This window comes from Pseudophryne corroboree, chromosome 2 (genome assembly GCF_028390025.1).
Source record: "Pseudophryne corroboree isolate aPseCor3 chromosome 2, aPseCor3.hap2, whole genome shotgun sequence".
In the NCBI taxonomy this organism is placed as follows: domain Eukaryota; kingdom Metazoa; phylum Chordata; class Amphibia; order Anura; family Myobatrachidae; genus Pseudophryne; species Pseudophryne corroboree.
In genome coordinates, this window is record NC_086445.1 from 374,992,898 (window position 1) to 375,006,262 (window position 13,365).

A 13,365-nucleotide genomic window follows, 5' to 3' on the forward strand; every position below is an offset into this window, starting at 1 on the left:
TATATTTGTAGTGTTTGTGTTGTTTCTATTAAATTGTTACTTTTTATCTTTCAGTTGCAGAACTGTTATCACCTTAACTAATTGTCAGGTTTGCTATGTGCTAATATTTTGTTTGATATCCTCCTTTACTAAAATAATCCCATTATCTTTCCTCCTGCAACTACAAACTCAAGTGTGATTATTCTTAAACTGGTTTATTTATCATTAATTATTGCCTAAGGTTCACATATTTTCTTATCTTTTGGTGTATACCATACTCACCTACTCTTCCAGAATGTAAGGGAGACTCATGAATTTCGAGTGGCTCTCACGGAACCTGGGAAGAATACGCCACGCTCTGGGACTCCCATTAAATTGCATGATTATGTGCCTGTCACCCCTCCCCCACCTTACAATGGCAGGAAACGTGGCTTTGTTTAGCAGGGCGAGCTACAAAAATGTAATCGCTGCACCACGCATCCCAGCACCTTCCCACTGACTACTCCCTCTTGGAGTCAGATTATCAGCATAATGCTGTATAATGGGTATGGAAATATTTTTTTGCCATGCTGTACAGTATAACAAAATAAATAGGGATGCCAGGCACATATGTTTCAAAACAGAGGCAGTGTCGGACTGGGGCATGTAGGGCCTACCGGGGAAAAGCAGTGGTAGGGGCCCATGTTAGGGGTGTGGCCAGTCTGCAGAGGGGGTGTGGCCTGCCACCTCATTGGTTTGACTAACCATTAGAGAGTGCAATGTCTAGGCTGCTTCATAAATATGTACAGTAAATTCAGCTGCTGCATGCATGATAACCAAATTAATAACAGCAATGCACTGTAGAAAATACACCATAGTCCAGTAAAGTAACATATGTATAATGTATAATTCAAGTGCACAGTCTGGAACCTGATCCTTATAGCAGAAGGTGGGCCCCCAGGAGGTAGGGACCACCGGTGGTTTCCCCTGTACCCCTGTGGCCCAGTCTGAGCCTGAACAGAGGTGAGGTATATTTTGTCGACATTCGTTATATCGACACGAGACTGTCAACATAGTCATAATGTTGACATGCTCACTATGATTATAATGCCAACAAACCGTCCATGGTGGTCTGGTGGTGATTTATCTGGTACGGCAGGTCTGACGGCTCCAGCAATATCTTTTGAGTCTGGCAGTCAGTTGATGATGACTTCCAGCTGATCCAATGGCACATCCAGTAGAGAATATGCCTAACCCAAGCACTCCTCCTGGTGCCTTACTGTAACTTCCCATTACAAAGCAGGGACGTGCAGTCAGGGGAGGCAGTGCCTCCCCTGTGATTAATTATTAAAATAATACAAAGTAGAGACTTCCGGTGGGCGGGCCATCCAGCATGGCTGCTTTTTAGCTGGGCTCCGGCTTGCAGGAGAGAAATCCACAAACATCCCCTGCTATCTGCCCTCTAGTCTCCTGTGAAACACTCCATTACAACCCCTACACCTTAGGGAACCTGGAGATACCCTGCAAGGGTAGGAGCATATAAGGGTGCCCCCGAAGTTTTGCCCTCAGAGAGACGGCCTGCATGACCGCCGACGTGGGTTCCGGCGCGAAGACAATCAGCCTGGCAGTAACCGTCCCTTGCCGCTCACGAGGGGACACCCCAACACCTGCAATCCTTTGGAGGAGATTCCGCTCTGCTGCGGTGCTGAGGATCCGTGTGCGATAAGCGGTCCGGCGGCTCCTGCTCCCTGACGCTCGGCTGTCCCCGCTGCCCCTGGAAGCTGGTGAGGTGCGGCGCTGCGAGATCGCCTCTGGAGTGGAGAGACTTACCCGGCTTCCCCCCGCTTCCGCTCGCGGCGCGGCGGTATCTGGAGCCGGATCCGAGGGACGGGACGAGAGGGAGCTGGCGACGGAGAAGCGCTGTGACGGAAGCGGCCCCTGCAGTGGAGGACAATGGCCTGTCCCCTGCTTCAACGTCTGTGCTGAGGAGTCCGGAGAGGAGACGGGAGGAGGGTGTTCGGCTGCCGTGGAGGACGCTGGCGGAGAGGAGACGGAAGACCCTGGGAGTCACCTCTCATCGTGGGTTAAGTGAGTGCCTGCTGAACCAAGACTGCCTGCTGTACAGGGGTGAACGCTGTTGCCCTTGAAACCCGGAGTGCCGCAGCCCTTCTTCAGCCCTGCCTGTGTCCCCATACTCTACAACGACGGTGAACGTTCAGGGGAGCCCGGTGCCGGTTTGAGTGGACCCTCCATACGGGGTTGGTACAAAAGGCTAGGAACTGTCCCCAGAATCACGCTATCAGAGCTAGCACTACTCTGGAGGGGGGTGGCGATTTGGGGTCCTGCCTGTTGCTGGCCGCTGACTGCGCTGTCCTAATATCCGGGACTGCAACACTACACAAGAAACTTATATTACCCTCTTGTATGATGCTTCATGCATACCTGATGTGTGCCTTTCCCTAAGCTTGCCTCCAGTACCCTATAGCCTTTTCCAGAGGGATCCTCAGTCTCTCATATTTGTTTAAGCTTTTTGGTACTGAGGAGTGGAGGCCCGGACCTCTCTCGCACTCTTCCTTTTACATCTTGCTGGTCTCTACCCTTTTACTTTAATCCTTCTTCTTCTTCTGTCCCTATCTGCCCTCCTTTAATACTGTATTTATTAGTATTTGTGATAAGTGCCCTATGCGACATTGCTACAGGAGTATGTGGAGATCTCTGAGCAGCAATTTCTGAGGGTACGTCGCCATCTGGTGGCTGCTTAGAATTAGCAGTGAATTGGCTTTACTCATCCACTGTTACCCTTTAAAAAGCCTTTGTATTGGATAAATTTATACTACCTTTCTTAATAGCTGTCCCACAGCTGTTTTGCCTTGATTTAGGCTCCAACCGGGAGATTTTAGGGTGCGATGCCCCTACATTACCCCTATCTGTATACGGTGTAAACCAATGTCCACTTAAATGTTATAGTTGTTTTTTGTTTTGTTTTTTTTTGCTGAGTAGCACTGACATATCTTCTGATTCAGGCCCTTACGTGAGGTGTTTTATTATCATATACTGCAGTGTGTTGGTATAGGAGTCCCTAGCTTATTGCAGATAGTGGTCCACGGACCGGGGGATGGACAAATACGTCCATAAAACTCCAGCGGTTAGATCTTCCCAGTTCTCCGTTACCACAAGAATGAGTAAGACCAAGAACACGGCGGGGAAGCCTGGCCCCCCCTCGCCCCCGGAGGCAGGAAACTCCCGAGACCAAATTCAGGAGGTGGAGGCGCTTCCTGAACAACCCTCATTAATACATATGGCGCAGGAGCTCTCCCGCCTCCTCATGCCCCAAATTGACAAAAAACTTGAAAATATCCCTTTAATTGATAAAAGGCTTGAACAGATACAGACACTACTTGATTCGACACTTGCAAAAATTGACCACAACACCTCATGGATCACCTCATTAGAACAGCGGGTTAGCGATGGGGAGGATCAGATACACACACTTCAACGCTCCACTGACACTCAAGACTCCTCTCTTAAAACTCTACAGGCAAAGATAGATGAGCTTGAAAACAGGGACAGAAGATCGAATTTACGCTTTGTGGGCGTCCCCGAAGCAGTTAAAGACAGACAACTATCAGAATTTGTAACATCTGATATATTTCAGGCGTTGGGAATCACAGATGCCCCATTCGTATATCACATTGAAAGGGTGCACAGAATAGGTCCTGCTCGACCTGATGCTGAAACGAAACCGAGGCCAGTTATTGCGAAATTCATGGACTTTCGTATGAAGGAACATGTATTGCGCACTTATCGCAAACTCCCGCAATTGGTAGTGCAGGGAAAACGTATTTTGATCTTTCAAGACTTCTCGGCCTCTGTGGCACAGAAGAGAAGGGAGTTCGGATGTTTGCAAAATACTCCACGAGAGCAATACTAGATTCGCATTGATGTATCCCGCTAAATTACGCATCCAAGATAATGGCCGCACACTGATATTTGTTGACCCCGCCACCGCACACTCACATGTTACACACATGTTGAATCCTGGGAATCCACAGCACCAAGACTAGACATTTTGTCGTTATATAATTTATGCCTGAGTCGGTTTAACTTTCACACGAATGAGACAATGGGTCTCTCTATATGCTACTCAGCCTGAATCTTAATGTTACAAACATTTTTGATAAGTTTTTCGCCAGTGCTGCCGGAGGGTTTAGCACTTGCGTGGTTACTAGTTTGGTTTGGAAAAAACGGAAAATTTTATATGAAGCAATGTGTGTTTTTTTGTTTGTTTATTTATTTTTTGTTCTGCCCGTGTCATGCCTTCCTCGCCCGATCTGTTCCTGGGCTCTATGATACTGCTTGGGTGCGGTCGTTCCTCCCCGCTCGCTGGGAAGGAGGAGGGCGACTATATGACATGACATTCCTGCTGAAGCGTTACCCGCGGGTGGGGGTAGGTTAGTAGACTAATGACTGATCCTAGCTTTAAGATTATGTCATGGAACGTGGGCGGCCTTAACTCCCCGATAAAACGTAAGAGAGTTGTCACACACCTGAAAAGGTTCAAACCTCAAATTATATTTCTCCAAGAGACCCACTGGGTGGCGGGCGCCTCTTCTGCTCTTCGGGCAACATGGTTAGATAGCGGTGTCTCTGCAGATAACACGAGGAAGACTAGGGGGGTGGCGATTCTCTTTAGCAAACACCTACACTACACAGTTTTAAATTCCGTTGCTGACCCGGAGGGGCGTTATTTAATTTTGGATGTAGAAATCTGGGGTAACAAATACACACTGGTAAATGTATACGCACCAAATTGCGAGACGGCTGATTTTCTCCAGGAACTGAGCTCTCAACTGCTTCATCGTGATAATTCTCAACTTATCCTGGGAGGTGACTGGAACACTGTTGACGATCCCACTATTGACAAACGCCCTGTCCCGCGCAATTCTGGTTCGCCTTCTTGGACACATCTCCAGACATTGAAAACCTCCCTTCAGCTCACTGATGTTTGGCGCCTCCTCAATCCAACGGACAGATCCTTTACTTTCTTCTCTGGGGTTCATGGCTCCTGGTCCAGGATTGACTCCATACTGGTTGCAGACTCCCTAGCGACGCTAGTTAAGAAAGCTGATATCCACAACATTCTGATATCAGATCATGCTCCTGTGACGCTGACGTTGCAGAGAACTCTCCAATCAGGAGGCTCAAGGATTTGGAGATTTCCGAGTTATCTTTATAACTGTGATGATTTTAGGAAATTTTTGATAACCAATTGGGCCAACTATCTAGACGATAACCTGGAACACTGGGACCGCCCAAATATTCTTTGGGGTGCGGCAAAGGCAGTTCTAAGGGGTCAAATTATTAAATATGTTCATAGAATGAAAAAGAAAAACTTGGCAATTTATAACACCTTACACTCAGATTTAACTGATGCACTGCAGCGTCACCTTACCCTACAGACTGAGGAGTCTTTGCAGCTATATTTACAGGCCAAGCAGCTCTTAAATGACCATTTGCTAGCGCAAGCGAAACGTGACGTGGTATTTTCTTCCCATAAATACTATCAATGGGGAAATAAATCTGGTCGACTACTGGCAAATATGGCCAGGAAAAAAAATACTCGCAAATTCATAACAGCTGTTAAACACCGAGCCTCGGGACAACTCCTTACCAACTCCCCGGACATATTGAATCAGTTTGAATCCTACTTTGCTGACCTATACGCTGATCTCCCCTTCAATGAATCCACCCACACCACGCTCCTTCCAGACACGGTGCTACCACCAATTACGAATGCACAGTCGGACTTGCTGGTGAGAGCTATCACCGAGGAAGAGCTAGTCTCGGCAATGTCCAAACTCAAATTGCATAAATCTCCGGGCCCCGACGGCCTCTCTAATGAATTTTATAAAATCCTTCAGCCTCACGTAGTTCCGACCCTGCTAGAAGTGTTCAACAGCCTTTTAAAGCATCGCTCCCCTTTTCACCACTTCACAACAGCACATACTATTCTAATCCCTAAACCCGCACAAGACCCACAACTGGTGTCCTCATATAGGCCCATCACGTTGTTAAATACTGACACAAAACTATTTACTAAAATTCTAGCAGACCGGCTGCAAACTATCCTCCCCCACACTTTAACTAGTCACCAACTTGGCTTTGTTCGCAATACCCACTCGGTTAAGGGAATTAGGGCGGCAGTCGCGGCAGTGGTAACTTCTGCTCAATCGCCCCAATCCAAAAATATACTCCTTAGCTTAGACACCACTAAGGCCTTCGACACGGTACTCTAGCCCCATTTATTCAAGGTCTTAGAACGAAGACTATTCCATCAGGACTTCATTGATATTATTCGCTACTTATATGATTCTCCCTCTACTAACCTCTTGCTCAATGGACATATTAGCAGCCCCATGGTTATGTGCCGTGGCACGCGGCAGGGTTGCCCCCTGTCTCCCCTGCTATTTAACTTGGCCATAGATCCCCTACATCGTTTGCTGTTAAGCGATACCCAATTTCATGGAATTCAGGTCGGTCGCAGAGAACTAAAACTTACTGCTTTTGCCGATGATCTTCTGCTATATATCTCAGACCCGGAGGCTTCTTTGACCCATATATTTAATTTATTGCAGGCTTATGGACAAGTCTCAGGCTTCAACGTAAATTGGGCAAAATCGGTGGCACTCAGATTGGGGAATGGTTCATTTTTGAAACAGGGGGTGAGGAACCTACCATTACAATGGAGTTCAGACCACATAACTTATTTGGGAATTCAAATTCCGAGAAAGCCGGAGCGATTATATACCCTAAATTTTACCTCGGCCATTCGAATAATTGAAACAGAACTTGAGACCTGGAAGTCTATGCCTTTATCATACTTGGGGAGAGCTAGCTTAATTAAGATGATATCATTCCCCCGCCTGATGTACTTCATTCAAGCCATGCCACATGCACTTCTACCTAAAGACGTTCAACGTCTCAACTTTCTTTTTAGGAGATTTATCTGGCAGGAAGGGAAACCGCGTATAGCATTGATAAAACTCCAGCAAACTACAAGAAATGGAGGAATTAACTTCCCTAATATCCTCTGGTACTCACAGGCGGCCCAACTGCGATACCTACATGACTGGATGCACAATGACGACACGTACACAAACACAGACTTAGATAGGGAATTTATAAATGGGGGGGACCTAATTACCTTCCTACATATGCATGACCGGGAGGTGTCCGAGGAGCAGAGGAGTAACCCCTTACTGTGGAATGTCAAGAAACTATGGACAGATATGAGACATAAACTTAATCTAAATGTCCACAAATCATTACATCTTCCGTTCATGGCTAATCCAGACTTCCAAGATGGCCAGGCACAATATCCATTTAACATATGGCGGCTGGGGGGCGTGTCCAGGATCGGTGATATAGTGGACATGCGGGGCTCGAGGCCGCTCACGTTCCAGGAGGCCACTATTAGATACCCAACTTTGCTGGCCTATCCTGTGGCCTTTCTATTGGCTCAACATTATGTTTCCTCCACTATTAGATGTTTTTCACCTGGGGACTGGGACAATCCGTTGGATAACTTGCTGAGACAAACCCCCAAGGCTCGGAAGGCAATCTCGACGGCATATGGGTATTTTAGAACCGTTCTAGACTACTCACAGGGACTGGGAGGTATTATGTCTTGGAAGGACTGTCTCCCAGACATTGAAATTATAGACTTACTGGCGGCGCACGTTAAAGCCTGCAAATTATTTCCCTCTTCTAGATATAAAGAAATGTCCCTCAATATTTTACATAGGACCTATTTATCCCCCCACAGACGACACCTGATAGGACTTGCTGACACACATGCATGTTGGAAATGTGGCACTCTTCAGGCAGATTTATTTCACTCAGGGCCGGCGCTACCACTAGGCAGCTTTAGGCAGCTGCCTAGAGCGCCGGCCGCTGGAGGGCGGCACTTAGCAGCACAACTAGGAGTGAGCGGCCTCCACTTTCCCCCCACAACCCACGGCACCGTTTGTTTGTTTTTTTAAATATAATTCTCTGGGTTCCGGAGGGTATTGAGGACAAGTGCGGCATCAGGCAGGAGCAGGCGCCCGCGGGGGAGGCAGAAGCAGGCGCCCACCTCGCGCTATCTGCAGCGCACTGTGAACTCGGAGCCGGCGGCAGCACCAGGAACACTGCCTCCCCGCCAGCAGCGGCCGCCCGTCCGTCCCTCACCTGCTGCTCTGCACTATGGAGCCGCCGGCAGCAACAGCAGCAGTGAGCCGGAAGATGGTGGCAGCAGCGGGGAACAGTACAGCTTCCTGGCCAGCGGTAAGATGTCGCCTCCTTGGTGCGATGGTGGGGCACCCGGAGTAGTGGCTGCCTGGAGTCACACCCCGGGGGAACTGGTAGTTGCAAAAGTGTGCACTGAAGTGGGGAGGGGGGTTGGATTTATCTACAGTATGTATGAAGACATTATGTGTATATAGATGTATGGAGATAGTGTATGTATGTGTGTATGTATGGAGGCTATGTATGTATTTATATATGTATGTACATATGGAGGCAGTGTATGGATGTATGTATGGAGGCAGTGGATGTATATACATATGGAGGCAGTGTATGGAGGTATGTATGGAGGCTGTGTACGTACGGAGGCAGTGTATGAATGTATATATGTACGTATGGAGGCAGTGTACTGATGTATTGTATATATGTGTGTATATATGTACGTACGTATGTATGGATGTACTGTATATATGTATGGAGGTAGTGTATGGATGTATATAACTATATATGTGTGTATGTATGGAGGCAGTGTATGGATGTATATACGTACGTACGTACGTACGGTGCAGTGTGTGTATGAATGTATATATGTATGTATGTATGGAGGCAGTGTATCGCTGTATTGTATATATGTGTGTGTGTGTGTATGTACGTACGTACGTACGTACGTACGTACGTATGTACGGAGGCAGTTTATGGATGTATGGATGGATGTATGAAGGTAGTGTATGGCTGTATATATGTGTGTATGTATGAATGTATATGTGTATGGAGGCAGTGTACCGATGTATTGTATATATGTGTGTACGTACGTACGTACGTACGTACGTACGTACGTACGGAGGCAGTGTATGGATGTATGTATGGAGGCAGTGTATGGATGTATGTATGGAGGCAGTATATGGATGTATGTATGGAGGCAGTGGATGTATGTATGTATGTATGTATGTATGTATGTATGGAGGCAGTGTATGTATATATGTATATGTGTATGGAGGTATGTATGGAGGCTGTGTACGTACGGAGGCAGTGTATGAATGTATATATGTACGTACGTAGGCAGTGCATGGATGTACTGTATATATGTATGGAGGCAGTGTATGGCTGTATATATGTGTGTATGTATGGAGGTAGTGTATGGATGTATGTATGTATGAAGGTAGTGTATGGCTGTATATATGTGTGTGTATGTATGAATGTATATGTGTATGGAGGCAGTGTATGGATGTACTGTATTTATGTATGGAGGCAGTGTATGGATGTATATATGTGTGTGTATGTATGGAGGCAGTGTATGGATGTACTGTATATATGTGTGTATGTATGGAGGCAGTGTATGGATGTACTGTATATATGTATGGAGGCAGTGTATGGATGTATATATGTGTGTATGTATGGAGGTAGTGTATGGCTGTATATATGTGTGTATGTATGGAGGCAGTGTATGGATGTATATATGTACGTACGGTGCAGTGTGTGTATGAATGTATATATGTATGTATGTATGGAGGCAGTGTATCGCTGTATTGTATATATGTGTGTATGTATGGAGGTAGTGTATGGATGGATGTATGTATGAAGGTAGTGTATGGCTGTATATATGTGTGTATGTATGAATGTATATGTGTATGAAGGCAGTGTATGGATGTATTGTATATATGTATGGAGGCAGTGTATGGATGGTATATATGTGTGTGTATGTATGGAGGCAGTGTATGGATGTACTGTATATATGTATGGAGGCAGTGTATGGGTGTATATATGTGTGTGTGTATGTATGGAGGCAGTGTATTTATGTATGAATGTATATATGAGAAAGGCAGTGTATCTATGTATGTATGCATGTATGTATGTATGAGGGAGGCAGTGTATGTATGTATGTATGTATGTATGAGAGAGGCAGTGTAATGTATCAGAGAGTCAGTGAATATGTATGCATTTATACTATGGCCCTCATTCCGAGTTGATCGGTCGCAAGGCGAATTTAGCAGAGTTACACACGCTAAGCCTACGCCTACTGGGAGTGTATCTTAGCTTCTTAAAATTGCGACCGATGTATTCGCAATATTGCGATTACAAACTACTTTGCAGTTTCTGAGTAACTTCAACCTTACTCTGCCTGTGCGATCAGTTCAGTGCTTGTCGTTCCTGGTTTGACGTCACAAACACACCCAGCGTTCGCTCAGACACTCCCCCGTTTCTCCAGCCACTCCTGCGTTTTTTCCGGAAACGGTAGCGTTTTCATCCACACGCCCATAAAACGCCGTGTTTCCGCCCAGTAACACCCATTTCCTGTCAATCACATTACGATCGCCGGAGCGATGAAAAAGCCGTGAGTAAAAATACTATCTTCATTGTTAAATTACTTGGCGCAGTCGCAGTGCGAATATTGCGCATGCGTACTAAGCGGATTTTCATTGCGATGCGATGAAAAATACCGAGCGAACGACTCGGAATGAGGGCCTATATGTATAAGAGACAGAATAAAATAGAAAGAGAGATGTGTGTGTGTGGCAGAAATAAAGGGATATAATATATATGTAAAAGAGAGCGAGAATGAGAAAGACAGAGAAAAAGTAGAGAGCTGTGAAGGAATGAGAGAGTGTGAATGTATATATGAGAGAGGCAGTGTATGGATGTATTTATGTACAGTATGTATGAGAGATGAATGAAATAGAAAGAGATAGGCAGCTGGGTAGGATGCCAGGATCTGGGAAGGTGGTGCCACTGAGTGTAGCTTTAAAATAATTAATGATATCTTTGAGAGATAATGCAATCAGACGGCTGGGAAATGTATAAGATGCCACCTATGAACTTTCACCTTAGTGACTAGGAAAGTGAGTAACTGATGACGTTGGGGGGCAGTAGGCTGACATCTTGCCTAGGGTGCCAAGAAACCTTGCACCGGCCCTGATTTCACTGCCTGTGGACATGTCCTTTGATCAGACAGTTTTGGACCCAAATAAGAAACTACCTGACGGCCAATCTGGTGAACTATTGGAGGTTGTCTCCGGAGTGGGCGCTTTTTGGTATCTTACCACCGAATCAACGCCTCTCTCTGGGCAGTAAAAAACTGTTGCTGGCAGTTAGTTTAGCAGCCAGAAAAGCCATTTTGCAGGTGTGGATAGCGACAGATCCACCTACTCTATCATTATTTAAAGCCAAACTATTCTATCTCTTTAGGATGGAATGGATAGGCGTTTTGCTGGAAAAAGACACCAAGATACATAATTTTTTTGAAGTTTGGGAGAGTTATATAACGACTTTATCGTTAACGGTTAGGAAACAGCTCCATGACTCGTTGTCAAACACAGAATGGTTCCTGACTAGATTGGCTGCGGGAGATCCGCCGATTGTGCTTGAAAATTGAATAACAGTCGGGGTCTTGTGGGCCGAGGGGTGGGGAAACCAGGCACGGACGCGGGCACTTTTGTTTTTGTTTTTTGTTTTTATTCTTCTCTCATCTTCGAATGTATAACTTTGGGTCAATCGATTGAACCAAACTTTGAATTAGTGGAGCAAATGGTCTCCGGGGACTTGTTTCATGCAGATGCGATGTTATTGTTTGCTTATACTGAAAGTGTCCCTTGCTTAAAGACTCAATTGTATTCTTCTTTGCTCTATTTTCACATGACACCCTTATACTGATGTTTTGAAATATAGTGAATGTTCATGTATTGCATGTATTGCTTCAATAAAAATTATTTAAAAAATAAATAAATAATACAAAGTAGATACTCATGGAACATATTCTGTGTCATAAGTATCTTCTTTATTTAATTCTAATAATTTTATCTTCTTAAAGGACTTTGGGAGGCACTGATAGTGGCGGCTAGTCCCAGCGGTGACTGGCTTTGGAAGTAGCCGGGAGGCCGGCTACAGCAGTGGTGGGTCTGAAGCAGGAGTGAGTGCGGCTCTTCTCTCTCGTTCCTCCTCCGCCGACTCCGTCCTCCTGTTCCCAGCCAGCAGCACTCTCCCCTTTCATTCCTCCTCCGTCCTCTTGTTCCCAGCCAGCAGCAGCATAACCTGGTTAGTCAGAGAGAGTCTCTCTCTCTCCCTCCCTCAGAGAGAGTCTCTCTCTCTCTCTCTCTCTCTCTCTCTCTCTCTCTCATTTTCCCCCTTTTGTGGATGACTTCAGTAACGAAGTTTGTAAGTATAATTTTCATTTCTCTAACGTCCTAAGTGGATGCTGGGGACTCCGTAAGGACCATGGGGAATAGCGGCTCCGCAGGAGACTGGGCACATCTAAAGAAAGCTTTAGGACTATCTGGTGTGCACTGGCTCCTCCCCCTATGACCCTCCTCCAAGCCTCAGTTAGATCTCTGTGCCCGAACGAGAAGGGTGCACACTAGGGGCTCTCCTGAGCTTCTTAGTGAAAGTTTTAGTTTAGGTTTTTTATTTTCAGTGAGACCTGCTGGCAACAGGCTCACTGCATCGAGGGACTAAGGGGAGAAGAAGGGAACTCACCTGCGTGCAGAGTGGATTGGGCTTCTTGGCTACTGGACTTTAGCTCCAGAGGGACGATCACAGGCCTAGCCTGGATGGGTCCCGGAGCCGCGCCGCCGGCCCCCTTACAGAGCCAGAAGACAGAAGAGGTCCGGAAAATCGGCGGCAGAAGACATCCTGTCTTCACCAAGGTAGCGCACAGCACTGCAGCTGTGCGCCATTGCTCCTCATCACACTTCACACTTCGGTCACTGAGGGTGCAGGGCGCTAGGGGGGGGCGCCCTGAGCAGCAATAAAAACACCTTGGCTGGCGAAAATACATCACATATAGCCCCCAGGGCTATATGGATGAATTTTAACCCCTGCCAGAATCCATAAAAAAGCAGGAGAAAAGTCCGCGAAAAAGGGGCGGAGCCTATCTCCTCAGCACACTGGCGCCATTTTCCCTCACAGCTCAGTTGGAGGGAAGCTCCCCTGGCTCTCCCCTGCAGTCACTACACTACAGAAAGGGTTAAAAAAGAGAGGGGGCACTAATTACGCGCAGTATTAACAATACAGCAGCTATAAGGGGAAAAACACTTATATAAGGTTATCCCTGTATATATATAGCGCTTTGGTGTGTGCTGGCAAACTCTCCCTCTGTCTCCCCAAAGGGCTAGTGGGGTCCTGTCCTCTATC